This window comes from Prionailurus viverrinus, chromosome A1 (genome assembly GCF_022837055.1).
Source record: "Prionailurus viverrinus isolate Anna chromosome A1, UM_Priviv_1.0, whole genome shotgun sequence".
Lineage (NCBI taxonomy): Eukaryota > Metazoa > Chordata > Mammalia > Carnivora > Felidae > Prionailurus > Prionailurus viverrinus.
Window position 1 is genome coordinate 15,248,574 of NC_062561.1, and position 19,583 is coordinate 15,268,156.

The 19,583-nt window shown below is 37.9% G+C and overlaps 1 protein-coding gene across 1 annotated transcript in view; it reads right to left on the minus strand.

Moving 5' to 3' along the window:
* Positions 1 to 19,583, minus strand: part of SPART (spartin) — an 86,203-nt gene that overhangs the window by 66,506 nt on the left and 114 nt on the right. The gene's annotated exons all lie outside the window — the stretch shown is intronic.

A 19,583-nucleotide genomic window follows, 5' to 3' on the forward strand; every position in this document is an offset into this window, starting at 1 on the left:
CTTAGATGGTCATATCTTCTGACCTTACCTTCATTTTTTAGATGTTTTCTTGTATTGCTTTACAGATGGGCTATATATCTTGATGTTCAACTGTAAATCTCCACTTATGGTTTACCGACCACACCAATAGCACATGGTATCTTAAAGGCAAACTATGTAACTTCCCAGCTTAAAAACCCTTCAATGATTTCCTGTTGTCCATGCACTAAAGCCTAAACTGCTTAGGGTGGTAGACAAGTGCTTCATGGGCTGACCTCTGCCTTTCTCTCCAGTCTTATCTTTTGCTATGGACTCAACCCTTCCTTTTTTCAAGCTAAGGCCGTGTGAAACTTTTCCGAGGTTCCCCTGACGTGTCATATGATTTCACACCAATCCCCCCTGCACACACATGCATACTTCTGCCTGGGATGCCCTTGATTTCCCCTGCTGACCTGGAAATACTTTTTCTATGAAGTCTTTTCAGTCTCCTCAAGTTTCAGAATCAGTCATTCCTTCTTTGATCTGAATATTTCTATCACAGCATCTTTAGCATTGTATTTCATGTTCTTATTCATACATATGTCTGGACAGCAAGATGTTTTGGATCATTCCTGCCTGAAACAGTCCCTGGCATATAGCAAGCCCTCAATGAATATTTGCTGAAAACACGAACAGAGGTCCTAAATCTATACATTTCCAGTCTACAGCACTGAAAGGAGAGAGGAGAAAAAAGGAGAAAGAGGGAGGTTACATGTTAAAATCTTTGAAAGATGAAGTCAAGAACTGCTCAAATATTGGAAAATTCCCCTGACTAGAGAAATAAATATGATGGAGAAGAAATTTTTGAAGTAGATTGAAGGCTCTGATAACCCTACCATTTTTATCTCCCCAATTATGTTATAATTGTGCATATTTATCCACAATTCTTTTTGTTCATTTATTCGTTTTTCCTTAAGATTCCACATATGAATGAAATAATGGTGTTTGTCTCTCTGTTTGACTTATTTCAGTTAGCATTATACCCTGTACTTCCATCCATGTTGCCTCAAATGGCATGAGTTCATCCCTTTTTTGTGACTGTTAATATTCTATTTATTCATCTTTGAGAGACAGAGAGAGACAGAGAGTGAGTGGGAGAGGAGCAGAAAGAGAGGGAGACACAGAACCCAAAGCAGGCTCCAGGATCTGAGCTGTCAGCACACAGCCTGATGCGGGACCTGAACCCACTGACTGTGAGATCGTGACCTGAGCCAAAGTCGGACACTCAACCGACTGAGCCACCCAGGCGCCCCTTGCTCACATTCTTGAATCACAGTATAGCCAGATAAATTATCCTACTTTGATGTTACTGTTGCTCAACATCTTGAGGATATTAGATTTTTCCCACTATTCTGACTTCCATTATTACTTTAAGAAGTCAGTTGATTGTCAGTGCTTCAGAGATCATCTGTTTTTTCTCTAACTGTACATTTCTTTTTACTTGCCTTACTTGGGATTACTGAATCTGAAGGTGGATGCCTGCATTTAATCCATCCTAGAAATATATACACATACACATTAAGATATATATCAAATATATTAAATTCCTTATGTAAAAGATAATTATATATATATGTTAAGAAATACATATTAAAATAACTTATTGAGGTGAAATCCATATAATAAAATTAACCATTTTAAAGTGAACAATTCAGTGGTCTCTGGTATTTTGGAATATTGTCTCTGCCCTATTCTTTCTTTCAGGAACTCCAAGTTATATTAGATTTTCATATTTTATCCTCTATGATTCTTATATCTCTTTCACATTTTCTGTCTCTTTGTGCTATGTGCAATTTCTTCCGTTCTATCTTTGAATTCAATATATCTCTCTTCAGCTATGACTATTCTGCTTAACCCATCTACAGAATTGATATTATTTTCTTGTGATGAGAACTTTCAACTGTGTTAGCAACTTCCAAATATACAATACAGTATCATTAACTATAGTCACTATGTTGTACATTACATCTCAGGATTTATAACCTAAATTTTGTGCATTATGACCGCAGTCACCCTTTTTGCCCACCCTCCACCCTTACCCACATCCCTGCCTCTGGCAACTACCGATCTGTTCTCTGTATCTAGGAGTTCGGGGTTGGTTTGTTAGTTTTAAATTCCACATAGAAGGGAGATCACACATTTGTAAGAGTATTGTATGACTATTTATCTTTGTCTGACTTCATCCATTAATAAACACTTAGGTTGCTTCTATCAATAATATTTTTAACTTTTAGAAGTTATATTTGGTTCTTTTCTAAAACTTTCTAATCATTTATAATACTGCTATTCTTTACTTGTTTGTTTTTTTTGTTTTTTATTTTTTATTTTTAAAACCTTACATCCAAATTAGTTAGCATATAGTGAAACAATGATTTCAGGAGTAGATTCCTTAGTGCCCCTTACCCATTTAGCCCATCCCCCTCTCCCATAACCCCTCCAGCAACCCTCAGTTTGTTCTCCATATTTATGAGTCTCTTCTGTTTTGTCCCCCTCCCTGTTTTTATATTATTTTTGTTTCCCTTCCCTTATGTTCATCTGTTTTTCTCATAAAGTCCTCATATGAGTGAAATCATATAATTTTTGTCTTTCTCTAACTAATTTCACTTAGCATAATACCCTCTAGTTCCATCCACGTAGTTGCAAATGGCAAGATTTCATTCTTTTTCATTGCCGAGTAATACTCCATTGTATGTCTATACCACATTTTCTTTATCCATTCATCCATCGATGGGCATGTGGGCTCTTTCCATACTTTGGCTATTGTTGACAGTGCTGCTATAAACATGGGGGTGCATGTGTCCCTTCACAACAGCACACCTGTATCCCGTGGATAAATGCCTAGTAGTGCAATTGCTGGGTTGTAGGGTAGTTCTATTTTTAGTTTTTTGAGGACCCTCTACACTGTTTTCCAGAGTGGCTGCACCAGCTTGCATTGCCACCAATAATGCAAAAGAGATCCTCTTTCTCTGCATCCTCACCAACATCTGTTGTTGCCTGAGTTGTTAATGTTAGCCATTCTGACAGGTGTAAGGTGGTATCTCATTGTGGTTTTGATTTGTATTTTCCTGATGATGAGTGATGCTGAGCATTTTTTCATGTGTCGGTTGGCCATTTGGATGTCTTCCTTGGAGAAGTGTCTATTCATGTCTTTGGCCCATTTCTTCACTGGATTATTTGGGTTTTGGGTGTTGAGTTTGGTAAGTTCTTTATAGATTTTGGATACTAACCCTTTACCTGATATGTTATTTGCAAATATCTTCTCCCATTCTGTTGGTTGCCTTTTAGTTTTGCTGACTGTTTATTTCACTGTGCAGAAGCTTTTTATTATTTATTCATATTTTTGATACCTTTAAAGCAACCACAATGAAATTGACAGCTGGCCTGTGTATTTATATTATCCATGTGATAATTTCAGTATCTGAAATCCTTTCATGTTTTATTCAGACTTTTTGTTTCTGATGACTTTTGTCAATGGTGGCTTATTTCCTCATGTGAATTACCATTTCATATTGGGAGCTCATATTTGGCTGATTTGGAAAATCCTGAGTTCTGTGTTGAGGGTATACTTCTCCATAGAGGACGTGTATTTGATTCTGTCAGGTGCTCTCAGACACTACCAACCTGATACTCCTTTACATTTTGGTGTTTCCTAGATGCTGTAGTCAGTATAATTTGTTTAAAAAAATTTTTTTTCAACGTTTATTTATTTTTGGGACAGAGACAGAGCATGAACGGGGGAGGGGCAGAGAGAGAGGGAGACACAGAATCGGAAACAGGCTCCAGGCTCTGAGCCATCAGCCCAGAGCCTGACGCGGGGCTCGAACTCACGGACCGTGAGATCGTGACCTGGCTGAAGTCGGATGCTTAACCGACTGCGCCACCCAGGCGCCCCTGTAGTCAGTATAATTTGAACAACATATCCAAGTAAAAGGGTCGTAGTTCAAAATTCTCACATAAGAGGTTCCAGTTTTTACTTTACTTTTCTACCTATAGCAGGAATTAAAATACAAAGTCTCCTGGTTTTCTCCCTTTTCCCAGGGCAAAATTTTTCTTTTACCTTGCTATTTTAATGAGGGTACAGTCTTTTGAGTGCACCAATTATTTGCCAGGGCCTTGATTCTAACTCTGCTTTACTTAGGCTTAAGGTCTTTCTTTCTTATTCCAGAACAGTCATTAAAACCTAAGACTCTTTTTACTATGTTTAGAGATGTTTTTGTGTGGGAATAGTTTTTGCAGTGCCATTTCACTAAAAAGAACTAAGGTCTTTGGCAATGGACATAGCTCCTGGACCTTTTCACATTATTATGTAAAAAAAAAAAAAAATGAGGAATTATTATTAGTAAATCATATCAAGTCTGGTTACAATTTTCTTATTAGCATTTTTTTATTAGAGAACAAAAATATAAATTGATGTATAATTAAAGTTGATTTGTGTAATGAAATTCTGAGAAGAGTCGAATTTTAGGATAAAATATATCCTACACAGATACAATTTTTATCCTAGTAGGACAGCCATAAGACTAATACAGCAATTTGATACTAATTAATATCATTAGACTGGAGCACCTGGGTGGCCCAGTTGGTTAAGCATCCGACTTCGGCTCAGGTCATGATCTCACGGCTCATGAGTTCAAGCCCCCGTCGTGCACTGTGTTGACAGCTCAGAGCCTGGAGCCTGGTTCAGATCCTGTCTCCCTCTTTCTCTGCCCCTCCCCCACTCACGCTCTGTCTCTGTCTCTTTCAAAAATAAATAAACATTAAAAAAATTTAATATAAATATTAGATTGACATGTTCAATTAACACCCTAAAAAATGTATATTTTTATATACTGTTAAAGGAAATAGGCTCTGACACATGAGTATATAGGTGTACATTGAGAGTAACCCACAGAAAAACTATAGTTTAAACCATATGAAGTCAACACGGTTCTTTGAAAAAAATTCCACTAAAAAGGAACTGCCTGTCTCTTAAAGGCCATTTAATACAAGCTCTGCCTGATTTCTATCTAATCTGTGGTGTTTCATACAAGTTCCATTCTTTTTAATAGATTGGTGAAGTGCCTGCCACTTTTTAGATACTAACACTTTTTTTTTTTTTCAGATTGCTATCAAGTGGGAATAAATCAGCCACTTTTCTCAGCCACTTTTCATGTAAGTATTTTGGTAGAGATTATAGCCCTCAGCAGGAGTTCATTTTTGAGGATAGAGTCCAGCAGTAGATTGATTAACCAACAAAATCTCCTAAGGATATCTAGTTTAGATTTACTTTGGGGAACCACTAACTCATGCATGTGCACCAAAGGGAAACTAGAGTCCCTTGAAGCAACTTCTCTATTTCAGTATTTGTAGAACTTGCCAGGGAATTGTGGGGAATCCTAACATGCCATGGTGAAAAGCTCCTTCTCTGTAAACATGAAAGCTGAAACGCATGTAGATTTTCAGGGTGCTTATTAACAAACAGACTCTATGCAATAATAATAACAACAACAACTATAAAAATAAAGCTCTAGTTCCCTGCTGTTCAGATATCTGGAGGTCAACTAAGACCTCATAGCTAGATTAGCACTCAGATATTAGTCTTTTCTTTATAGAAGATCCCTCAGCATTGTCTTACTTTTGTATGATCTTGGCTATACATTTTCTGAATTTTATATCATTTCTACAATCTTGCAAGGGAATTATCTCTAAAGAGATCAATCTCATTGACTTGGCAGCTTTATTAAACTTCAATCACCTTTTCAATATTTTCATTGTTGAGGAGTACATATTCCCATAAGGTAAAGATTCAGCCACCTAAGGCTTGAAAGATAAATATATAATATTCATAAAGGTCATGTAATCCTTACATACTGGTTGAATAATAACAGAATTAAATAGTACTGTGAGCACTGAGTCTATCAGTGAGACCAAACAGGTGATGTACTTCAACAAACTGTACCAGCAGAATATCAGAAGAAAACTGATTCAGAATAGTTGGGAAGACAAAGCTTCAAACCTAATTAATCCTGAAATACTATTTAATTACTAATACTAATTATTAGTATTAGTATCATACTAATTCACATTGATTCTATAATAGGGAAAGGAGACCAATAAAGAAAAATAACCACGTGATTGAGGTATAATTAACATACAAAAATGTTTATATATTTAATGTATATAACTTGATTAATTTGGGAATAAGTATAAACAGTGAAACCATCACCACCATCAACATCAAAACATATCTATTACCTCCAAAAATTTCCTCCTTTTTTTCTTCTTCTTTTTTCTTTTTTTTGGTGGTAATAACACTTAACCTAAGATGTACCCTCACAGCAAATATTTAAGAATACAGTAAGTATTGTTAGCTATATAAGCACAATAGTGTACAGCAGAGGTCTAGAATTTATTCATTTTGTATAACTGAAACTTTGTACCCTTTGACCAACACTTCCCCATTTTTTTAATGTTTATTTATTTATTTTGAGAGAGAGCGTGAGTGAGCAAGTTGGAGAGGGGCAGAGAGAGAGGGAGAGACAGAATCTCAAGCAGGCTCTGTGCTGCCAGCACAAGGCAGCAAGAAGCCCTATGCAGGCCATGATCTCATGAATGGCAAGATCATGATTCGAGCTGAAATCAAGAGTAGGATGCTTAACCGACTGAGCCATCCAGGTGCCCCCAACACCTCCTCATTTTGAACAGATCTTAATCTGACCTGATCTTAAAATCATTCTAATTCAAAACAGGTATTCACTTTCAATTTATTCATCTCAAAGAAATAATGTTGTCTACTTATTTTGAATAATAAAGTATTGTATAGAATTTCTAAGTGAAAACCCTATTAGTGAGTCAACAGTCATATTTAACCACAATAGGAAACACACATCCTTCCATTTTTAGAAATAAGTAACTGCTTTTATCGGTTCACAGAGGGCTGAGCTTCAGCTCTTCCTAACATTCTGGGCACCATGGAAAATAACCAAATAGAATAATGGTGCATTAGTGATGGCCTGACATCTCAAGAATCCAAGTATTGGACAAATGAAACATTAGACATAACCACTACCTATGAGACAAAAGGTATACATAAAAAAAAAAATCTAACAGTACAATGAAAAATAACAATATTTTTCCTTAATTTCATTATAATAGATACAGAACAAATATTTAAATGCATAAAAAGCATAACAAGTCATTTAATTCAATGTAAGAAAGATGTCAGTCTACATGGAAGAAATTATGTTTTTACCTGACTTTGCACAGACGTGTAAGCCCTAGCTCTTTTCCAACAGAAGATGGCGAGTGCTGGATCTGGGCCTTTCCAGCTCTGAACATGGCCAGGAGCATCCACTGTTGGGCTCTTATCATCTCACAGACTGAGAAGAGAGCTTTCTCTACCAAGGGTCCTACAATTTTTTGTGCTACTTGTTGGGACAGTCTAAATTAGACCTACTGAATTACTTCAGTGGACTCTATGTTGAATGGGCCTTTATATGTATGGTACTATACTGCTTGTGTTCAAAGATTAATCATATTGATAATGCATTTACTCCATAAAAATATGTATTAGTGCTCACACAATGATACAAAGTAAGATGAAATCTATTTAGCAAAAACACAGACTAGGTGTTATTTATGGATTTGGACTCAGAGATAATAAATTAACGAGTGCTAATATTTAAAAATATTGTATTTGTTGGGCTGCCTGGGTGGCTTAGTCAGTTGAGCAGCCGACTCTTGGTTTCGGCTCAGGTCATGATCCCAGGGTCATGGCATGGAGCCCCATGTCAGCCTCCGCACTGAGCATGGAAGCCTGCTTAAGATTCTCTCTCGCTCTCCCTCTGGCCCTCCCCTGCTAACAGACTCTCTCTCTCAAAATAAATAAATATTTTTTAAAAAGTATCAAGGAGATAAAATTTCTGTTAAAGGCTCTAGGGATCAAAATAAAATGTCTTTGGGGAACCTGGGTGGCTCAGTCAGGTGAGAGTCCAACTTCAGCTCAGGTCATAATCTCATGGTTCATGAGTTTGAGCCCCACATCGGGCTCTGTGCTGACAGCTCAGCCTGGAGCCTGGTTTGGATTCTGTGTCTCCTTCTCTCTCTGCCCCTCCCTTGCTTCTGCTCTCTCTCAAAAATAAACATACATTAAAAAAAATTTTTTAAATAAAAATAAATAGGGGTGCCTGGGTAGCTCTGTCGGTTGAGCACCCAACTTCAGCTCAGGTCATGATCTCAGCCCCGCATCAGGCTCTGTGCTGACAGCTGGGAGCCTGGAGCCTGCTTCTGATTCTTTGTCTCCCTCTCTCTCTCTCTGCCCCTCTTCTGCTTGCACTCTGTCTCTCAAAAATAAACATTAAAGGGGCACCTGGGTGGCTCAGTCGGTTGAGTGTCCGACTTTGATTCAGTTCATGATCTTGCAGTTTGTGAGTTCAAGTCCCATGTCGGGCTCTGGGCTGACAGCTCTGAGCCTGGAGCCTGCTTCGGATTCTGTCTCCCTCTCTCTCTCTGCCCCTCCCACGCTCACACTCTGTCTCTCTCCCTCTCAAAAATAAGTAAACATTAAAAAAAATTTTAAAAATACATAACATTAAAAAAAATTAAATAAATAACAACAACAACAAAAAACCCACAACAACATAAAATGTCTTTCTTTTGAAAGTTGTTCCTTATCGGGAAAAATAAAACTCTTTCTATTCTTCTATGGGTGTAAGTAAAGAATAATAATCAATGAAAAAAAGCAATGTAAGAAAGAAAACAAAATAAAGGCAAGGTTAAAGGCATCAAATTAAAAACTGGCAAAGTCTTTTCCTACTGTAAGCCACATTTATCTGATGTGTCTTGTGGCTCGGTGTGTGGGTATCACAGCTCCTGCTCCCCAGCAAATTCTTCATGTTCAAGACTCTAGCTCCCAGTCCTAAACGTGGTATCTCACATAGAGTGAATGCTTAATAAAAAAATTCCTGAATAAATACATGAATATGAGTTATAATAAATCATATGTCCTTTTTTGAATGCAATGCTGATACATAATTTTTTCTGACATCACTGTTTCTCACTCTGTACGGGCAGAACCGTGTCCCCCTATGTGGAAACCCTAACCCTGTATGGACTTAATTGTGTCCCCCTAAAATTCACATGTGGAAGCCCTACCCCATATTGTGACATTTGGAGATAGGGCCTATAGCAAGGTAATTAAGGTTCAACATGGTGATAAAGATGAAGCTGTAATCTAACCATATAGTCTCACAAGAGGGAGAGACAACAGGAGTGCACACACAGAGAAAAGGCCATGTGAGGACACCGGGAGAAGGTGGCCATCTGCAAGCCAAGGAGAAAGGCCTCAGGAGAAACCAAACCTCCCAGCACCTTGATCTCAGACTTGCAGCCTCCTGAACAATGAGAGAATGAGTTTCCGTTGTTTAAGCCACCCAGCCTGTGGGACTTTGTTATGGCAGCCACAGCAAACTAACACACGTGCCAAATTCCCTCTGAGGGTCTTTGTACCTGCTGGTTCCTCTGCCTAGAGCTCTTTCCAGACAGCCATGGGGTTTACTGTCTCTTTATTCAGATCTCTGTTCACATGTCACCTGATCAGAAGTCTTCCCAGACTGCCTTGTAAAGGGTGGGTTCTCCTTTGACTTTTTCACCTCTTACCCTGCTTTAGATTTTCTTCCTAGCATTTATCACTCGTTCTCATTATATATTTATCTCTTTGTTTTTGTTTCCCCCAATAGGAAATAAAGTCTTTGATGGGAAGAACTTTGCCGATTCTATATTACTCTGCTATCCTTGTTCTGTAACCGCTCCTGGCACCAAGTAGCAGCTCAGTAATGTTGAATGAATTTTTTAAATGCATAATTTCAGATTGATGAAGGAAAAAATAACATCCTCATAAAGTTAAAAAATATATATTTGTGATACTGCAAAAAAGCATTCTAAGTTTTACCACAAGGCATTCTAAGCACTATAGGAAGATCAGGCAGCAGGCAGCAGAAAGTTACGGCCTGGGCTGCTAGAGAACGCAGGGTGATGAGAGGTGAGGGGCCCCCAATAGAACCTTAGCGAGTCCTGTTCTCACAGAGCACAGAGGTACCCTAAAATTCTGGTTACAGCATGGGAATGGGCAGCTCTATCATGTCTCTAAATATCCCTGGCTAATTCTGGCCAGAGAGACCTTAGATCTAGAGATGGTTTCTTAACTGACTGAGGCAGGGATGAGAAGACCTGTAGATGTGGCTTCTGGGTGGGTGACCCCCTCTGGGAGTGGATTCAGAGTGAAGTCACTGCCATACCCTGTCACATTAGGCATCACCAAGATGCTCATGGTCTTGGCAACCAAATGTGCTCCAGAGGGATGAGCTTGGGCCCTTGTGCAAGAGCAAAATGTCACTTTTTTTTTTAAGTTTATGTATTTATTTTGAGAGAGAGAGCACAAGACAGGGAGGAGCAGAGGGAAAGGGAGAAAGAATCCCAAGCAGGCTACATGACTGTGAGATCATGACCTGAGCCGAAATCAAGAATTGGACACTTAACCAACTGAGCCACCCAGGAGCCCCCAAATGTCACTGTTCTAAATCTAGAATGTAATATGGAATTTTAAAAGTTGGTAGGAGGGGCGCCTGGGTGGCGCAGTCGGTTAAGCGTCCGACTTCAGCCAGGTCACGATCTCGCGGTCCGGGAGTTCGAGCCCCGCGTCAGGCTCTGGGCTGATGGCTCAGAGCCTGGAGCCTGTTTCTGATTCTGTGTCTCCCTCTCTCTCTGCCCCTCCCCCGTTCATGCTCTGTCTCTCTCTGTCCCAAAAATAAAATAAACGTTGAAAAAAAAAAAAAAAAAGTTGGTAGGATTGATCCACAGCCACAATTAGGAAAAAAAACCAGGAAGTAAATTGAAAATTTTGTGAGAACAGGAATCTATGTCTTTCTTGGGTACTGTCACATTCACAATACCTAAGATCATTCCTGGCACATATTAGGTGCCTGATAAATGTTTGCTGAAAAGCCACAGAACGAATACACAAAAAGGAAGGGACAATAAAACCGTATAGCTTTATGTAGTTCTGATTCTCAGTCAAGAGCCTCTCCATGAATCCAAACTCTGCCTACTTATAGTTGAACCATAGGAAAGGTCTGACAGGTTGTTAGAGAGAAAATAGCAATCATTATTTGACTCTTATTCTAAATGTGTCCTAAAGGGGTGCCTTGCTGGCTCAGTCAGTATAGCATGTTGATCTTAGGTTTGTGAGTTCAAGCCCCACATTGGGTACAGAGACTACTTTAAATAAATAAATAAGTTCTAAAAACTACTTATACAGATGCCCAACAAAAATAAATATCAGGTTAATTTTTAAAAATAGGATATAAAAATGTAAACCAAAGTGTTTGGTACTATTTATTATTTTGTTCCTAACAACTACAACAAAATAATCAATTTATAAATTGCGACTAAACTTATCATGGCAAGGTATAAGAATAGATTCATCTAAGCTTTTAAAAAGTTCTACATATAGATTAAACAAATCAAAGACAGTAGTAGAAGCCAGATTTAAGGCTAATTTATAGGCACCATGGAAATCAGAATTTTGGGGGGGATTTATGCCTATTTTATTTCTGAAAACCAGTAGTATCAGCAAAATAATTCCTTTTTAAAAGTTTATTTATTTTGAGAGAGAGGGAGAGAGAGGGTGTGCACATGTGTGGGAGGGGCAGAGAGAGAGGGAAAGAGAGAGAATACCAAGTAGGCTCCACACTGTCAGTATGGAGCCCAGTAAGGGGCTCGAACTCACTAACCATGAGATCATGACCTGAGTCAACATCAAGAGCAGATGTTTAACTGACTGAGTCAATGAGGTGCCCCCCAGCAAAATAATTCCTATTTAATATATATATTAAAGTCCAGAAATAATATATATATTATTGAATATATAATATATATATATATATTTTATATATATATATAAAAGAAGTGGTATGCAATTTTGATTGTATATAACTCAGGTTCTCTCCCCAAAAGTGTAATTTCAAAGTGAAAAATGAATAGGCCCTATACAGTTTATAGGAAAAAAATGATTAAGTCTTTTTGATTAATGACTTAAAATTTAAACAAATATGCTTAAATCAGTTCTATCCTGAAATACTCTTAGAATACATTACTACAGATTATTAATTCACTCTTATGTGTTGGAATTTCCATTTTACTCATTGCACAGAAAGCATTGCTGTTGTTGAACTGACAGATGGTTGGTTAATCCTGAACAGACTAAAGTTTATTAACATTAGCAGGAAGGCAGAGCATTGCACCCTGTGTGTTGCATATATTTGGAGAACACGCCCGGCTCTGTTCCTCCTAGCTTCAGAAGCTTCCCTCCTTTATTTCTCTCTATGGTTTTCAATTATCATGGAGTGTTTCTCCCTATTGCCTTGATCTTTGCTTGAAATCAATAGAAATCTTAATCAGGATTTGACAAGTTTTCATATTGGCTATTCCTCTTGACTTACCAACAAAACTATTTTTTTCTGTATTCCTTTAGTAAAAGGATCAGAAGCTAGCTTTTTACAAAACAAAGACAACTTAAAAATGGTTCATCTGGGGCGCCTGGGTGGCTCGGTCGGTTAAGTGTCCGACTTCGGCTGAGGTCATGATCTCATGGTCCGTGAGTTCAAGCCCCACGTCGGGCTCTGTGCTGACAGCTCGGAGCCTGGAGCCTGCTTCAGATTTTGTGTCTCCCTCTCTCTGACCCTCCCCCGTTCATGCTCTGTCTCTGTCTCAAAAATAAAATAAATGTTAAAAAAAAAAATTAAAAAAAATGGTTCAACTCTAGTGGGATAACATACTACCTGTGGATTCAAAGCCAGCAAACAGAAACAAAGAAAGTATTATTTTCATCACCTCAGAAATTGCTCACAGTATTCTCTCATTTTCAAATCCCACTTATAAAGTACACATGACTTCATCACTGTTTATCTGAACTTGTTTTCATTAATTGGGTAAATAAGTTTCTGGATTATCTCCCCAAAGAATTGGCATAGCAGCACAGTGTTAGACTGATCTCTTTAGCTTACCAGCTTCCTTTCTCTCCCTGTAGCCTGAATTACAAACTCTCTGTTTCTCTTCTTTTTAGCAACTGTTTCTGCCATCTTCAATAAAAATTTATAATTTGTTCTAAATGAATTCTCTTGGATTTGAAATCCAAAGAAACTCATAACTGTAACTATATATCTTCTATATTCATTGTAATTATAAAGATTTCTGCCAGAAAAGTTCTACCCGAAAAACTTATCATGTTAACAACGTTCCTAATGTATCCCTAGCACATCTCTAGAATTCTTAATCACTATAGTGTTCTTGCTTTATCAAGTAAGTTAATATATGAGGGGAATCACTATGGAATCTATCAAAAAGCAACCCTTCAATCAAGGAAACTCATAAAAATGATTTGTTTACAGTAACCTCAAGAAGCAGAACTGTGAACACAATGCTGCATACATCAACTACATATGTTCTGGAAAGCAGAAGTGCATTCTAAGTGTCTCCTCAGTCAGGAAGAAACAAACAAACAAAAATATATATCCCAGTAAGGACAGGTCTTGGGTGCTGATGAAGTATTGGTGGAGGGATGAAGATTTCACAAACACTGGGATCAGTCTGACAGGTGAATTTTGTTTTTAAGTTTATTTATTTATTTTGAGAGAGAGAGAGAGAAAGTACAAGCCAGAGATGGGCAGAGAGAGAGGGATAGAGAGAATCTGAAGCAGGCTCCGCACTGTCAGTGCAGAGCCCGAAGTGGAGCTCCAGCTCACAAATGGTGAGATCGTGACCTGAGTGGAAATCAAGAGTTGGCTACTTAACCAAATGAGCCACCCAAGTGCCCCAGAAAGGTGAATTCTTAAATTAGGGAAGGAGAGTATGGATTTGCTCACAAAATTCAACATACAACTTGAGTAACAAAAATGAAGCTTAAGCTTCAATTTATATTAACTGTTATACAAGGCCAGCATCCAGCAAATCCAAGTATACTTACATCTATAAAATTAAATGGTGAATATTTGATTAGTTCACCAGATTAACAGAATCCAACTTGATCTTTCAATTTGTTCTGGTTCTATCTCTAGACAATTGTCTGACCAGGGAAAAGCATAAGCATTTCATTTTGACAAGGAACATGTAATTTCTGGATAAACTCTCCTTGTTCATTTATAAATGGGTCTTCTTTATGAACTGCATGAACTCAATGTCTCTCAAAGAACCTACAATGAATACATGCTTTCATATCATTAATTATCGGTGCATTTTACCCCAAATTATGAAATGTAAGAATAATTTATAGAAGAAGTATAAGAATAACTTAGGAGGAAGTTAGTCAAGAAAAACACTCACATTTGCATACTGTAGAATGAAACTGTCCATGATGTCTATTAATGCACTATGACTGTTCCCAACCACTATTTTATCCTGCCTTGACCAATAGCTACATGTGACTATGTAAATTAAATTAAAAATGCAGTTCTTCAGTTGCATTGGCATGTCAAATGCTCAATAGCTACATCTGGCCACTGATCACTATACTGGACAGTGCAGATACAGAACATTTCTATCATTGCGGAGTTTTATTGGAGAGTACTGTTGGTATGATCCTGTAACGTGCCATGATAATTTCTCTCTTTAATAATGACTTCTTTTTTTATTGAGAAAAGAGAAGTCTGAACCCAAGTGTCCTCACCTATATAGGTCAGGGTTTAATGATAAGACCTCCAAGTATTCTTCTAGCTTGCCAGGTCTAAGAATATCTTTCAACGAGTGCCAAATTCTGAATTTACTAAAATTAAGAGAAAAAAAAAACCCCATACAGCCTTGTGAAAGCAATTTAAAGCAATGAATGTGTTTCTCCTCTTGTACACTTACATTATCTGTAGGATCAGGGATTCAGGAATTCATCAAGGGAAAAGATATGACCACACGGTGGCAATAGCACACAATGAGCTCCATTTGAGAGGTTTGCATGGGGAAGGGAGAGGGGTGGATGGGAAAGTCTCTCCAACTATGAAACCTTCAGTGGCTTGGGGCCACCACCCAAAAGAGGAAGAAAGCAAGGGAACTCCAGGGGGAAAGAGGAATCAGAGATGGGAGGTTACATGTCTAGGTGATGTTACTCTGCAACATAAGGGTCAGATAGATGGAAGGACAGCAGTGACAAGGGCCTTTTATAATCCTAGGGTTTGTTTAGCTAAGGCTCTTCATATACAGAACACAATGCACTTCAGATGGATACAGTGGTTTTGACTGCTGACTAGAGAAAAGGTTCATCAATGATAATAAAACAATTTTGGCAATATGAACAAATAACTAAGCTGCCTCATTTAGTCAGAAAATATATCAAATGCCTAAAACAGAACACATATACATACATGCAGACAACTTTATGACTCATTGTTGCTATAGGAAAAGTTATATGAATTTGAGATTTCTTCTATCCAGATAGAATTTTCACAAGTGAGGACTATATAAATTCTTTAGGCTAAATAGTTCTGATTGTAATCAAAATGGCATAACAGTTCTAAAGCAAAGTTTGGATTTTTTCTTTTTTGTCTTTAGCATGGAAAATTTTGTTTTTCTAACAATCTAAGTTTGTAATTTTTTTTAAGTTTTTACTTATTTTGAGAGAGAGAGTGCACACACACCTGCATACATGAGCAGGAGAGGGACAGAGAGATAGAGGGATAGAGGGAGAGAATTCCAAGCAGGCTCCACAGGGTCAGCACAGAGCCCAATGCAGGGCTTGAACTCATGAACTGTAAGGTTCATGATCTGAAACCAAGAGCTGGAAGCTCAACCAACTGAGCCACCCAGGTGCGCTGCTAAGAATCTAAGTTTAGAAAGGGAACTAATGTCATTTGCTGTGACTACGGTTGATACTACTATAGATGAGCAATAAAAGGACTGAGGCAGTGCAAAACAAATTTTACAAATATTCTGTGATTTACTGACAATAGGATTGAATGAACAAAAATATTAATAGGCAGATAATATTAATGGCTGCTGACGTTAACACAGAATGAGCCTGTCCTCAGATACAGTATTTAGACAATAAGACACAGGCAGCTTACATGGAAATTCTATAACACTTTCAAATTAGGGACTGAGATAATTAGAGACAAATGTTAAACACAGGAAAACTATTTTATGGAATCTACTGTGTCACAAAATTGATGGTACAATTGATTTGCAAAGAAAAACTGGTACAAATAGGATTAATGGAAAGGATATAACCAGTAAATGACAGTTAATTTTAAGGATGCAATGACTTCATATTAACATGAGTTGTGAAATGAATTTTAGACCTATGAAAGATTGTGTAAAATCCAAGTTCTTGACTTCCTCTAATAAGAGATTTTCAGCAAAGATCTGGCAACTCAAACTTTAAAAAATTATTTAAACTACAATGGCTCCATCATCCCATTGAAACTTATTTTTCCCTTGGTGTAGAATTTTGGAGAGGCTACTCCCTGAGAACTCAACTCTGCAGTCAGAGGTATCTGATTTTAATTGTGTACCTCTAGTTGAGCACATTATTAGGGACTGGGTCTTGGTAACTAAAGTCACTAGAACCTTCTTCCTCTTACCCAAGTTCTTGGGAGGTTGATTTCTTCATGAGATAGTTACTGTGGAGTCTGTCCCAGAGCCAGTAGAGACATACTTATGGGCTATTTTTGGACATCACAGTTTATTGCTCTCCTTTGGAAGGTACTGGATAAACACAGCTGAAAATTCTTGTTCTTTGGGCTCCCCCTTTCTAGGATATATGTAGACTATACCATCTGCCCTGCCATTTTTTTTTTTTTTTACTTTAATCATCTTTATTGTCAGATCTGGATGCTGCTTCCACATCTCTACAGCATGTTTTATTCCTTTTCTCTAAGCTCCAAACGCTCCCTGTTTATATATCTATGTCCCCCACGGTGAAATAAACACTAATTATGCTTCACCATAACTACCTGTTTACCATCTCTCTGCCTGGAACAAAAAGCTCTTTGAGGGCAGGTATCATTTTTAATTGCTGTTCCATACCCAGTTACTGCCTGGTATAAAATGGATGCTCAAAAAATATTTGTAAAAGGAGTGAATGAATAGTAGACTTTGGCTAGTCTCGTGTATCCAAACTATTTTCCCTCAGAGAAAGCAACTTCACAAATTTTAAGGAAAATTCACCTCACCTGTTATGTATGAAGGGCTCCACTTTGCACCATCCAAGGATGCCTGCTTCCTAAGGTTATACATTTTGGACTACTTCTCAAACTGGGCTTCCTTGACCCTTTGGTCATCTTCCCCGGAATGATGTGGGCTAAAAGGTCACAAATTGCCCACCAGCCCCAACATCTGTCCCTCACCTCACTATTATAGCCATATTGTGAAATTAAATGTATCATGGCAAAGGTAGGTCTGTGAATAGGCAGCATATGTCTCTGAAAGGACATCTGTCCTTAAAAAAAAAAAAAAGGCTCTTCTACTTTTTCATATATTTTTCAGCCCTATGCAGAAAATCAACTTGATTTCATACAAATTAATGAAAACTGAAATGTTTGAACAGGAGGTTAATTACTAGCTACCATGAGTAAATGTAATAGAAGTAATAACAGCTTCTGAAATGCAAGGTAATTGCTGACAAACAGAAAAGATTGTAGGAGAGGAATTGATTTTAAAAGGACTGTTGGGTTTCCAAAATTCCTAGTGAAGAATTCAGCTGTCATCCTTATTATGGAAATTAATCCCATGTCAAAACTAGCTGAGTACTGAATACCAGGCAGAAATGCTGACCAGCTAATTTTTAAGCTAAGAAAAGCGTGGTATCAGTATGTAAGTTTCCCCAAGTCTTTTAGACATTAAAGATGTATTTACAGTTAAATGTACGGTTCACTTCTCAATACATTAACAAATATATAGTTCATGTAAAACATGCAGACATTTAAAATTGACTTAACTTTGAGTTCTAATTCTGATTTTGCTATAACAGCAAAATTGTAACTACGCAGCTCACAAAAACCATATAATTTGTGAGAAAGTCTGTTCTATTCTCTCTGCTCCTATTTGTCTAAATTACAAGGCCAAGTTGTTTGTTTAAATTTTTAATGAAAATTGTGCTCTTATTTATCAGCTGTTTGTTTTTTATGCCATAAATCATTACTTGTTCAAATACTTACTGAAGATTTAGGTCAAGAAAGCCATAATATCGCACAAGTTATACAAATGTTTGGATTTATATGCCTACACATAAAAAATATATATAAATATCAGTTCATCTAAATTATTCCCCAATTCAAGATCTGACCAGAAGACTACCGTGATTTAATATGTAATTCTAAGGCAGCACAGTAAAAATCATAAGCCACGTGTCACTTCCCTTTGCCAAGTTTATCAAAGTGGAAAGAGAGGATGGTAAGATGTAATGATAATAATATTTCATATGTATTAAGGCAGAATTAGGCTGCAGCTACTCACGTGAGAAAAGGTAGGGGGAAAGGATTATGAAAATAATTCGAGGATTCCACCTTGTACAAGTTATTTTCTTTATCTAACGGCAGTTTTCAGACCCAGGACAGCTAAGAGACACTAGACACCTTAGTAGCCTGTCTTCTTGTCCTGACTAGATTAAAGTCAGGGGTATACCCAACTTCAAAGAGCTGCCTCTGAAAGAGCCTAGCACTACCCTTTCCCTGCTCAAGCTCCAATCAGAAGAGAGGATCAAAACCACAGGCTGCCAGAACAAACACTGCCCTGGCTCCTTTGTTTAGGAAGAAAGGCAAGGAATGAGGTTTTTCGGTCAATTCTGTCTAAGAAACTAGAAGGGGCATACCTAAGGTCAGGTCACATGAGTGCAGGGAACTCTTGAATCTACCAAAGCAACCATCGTTCTAGGCAAGACTTGCTACCAACTACTCCCCCCCAGACAGAATTTATCGTATGAGGCCTTCAGTGTCCCCAGAAGTCACGACAGTGTCCCCAAGAGGGCAGAAAGGCTCTTTTCCTCCACCAGGTAGAGGCACCTTGCAAAGTGGACCATTTGGTCTCTGCTTGCATCTGACTCGTCCATTGCCACAATCAAGAGGTTACCAGGGATCCTGCTTTGCCTTCATTTTCAAAGACATAGGAATTCCAGGGTTCGAGGGGATTGCTGCCTCCCAATGGAGAGTGGGTGATAAACGTGATTAAAACTAGTTTCATACTAAGCAAGGGCAGTTTCCGTGCTCCTTTTGCACGGATTTCCAAGATGCTTTCCAACTTCCTCCACAGCTGACTGGATAAAATGCTTTCGGCGGCACTTTCGGTAGAATACTTCAATTTTCCTATTAAAATAATGCATACCCAGCTCGCTAATGAAAACCACTTAAAAGATTTTTTTTTTTTTTTGGTAAGATTAACCATCATTTCCATTCAAAATAAGGAGGAAGCCGTAATTAACCATTTCCTAAAGTGGTCATTTAAATGGCCTTTAGGGGTCTGCTTTAGAAATTTGGGACGTGTGTTTAAAATAAAAACAAAACAAGACGAAAGCAGTAACACTATGCAATACGTGTTTGGGTGTACACGCATTT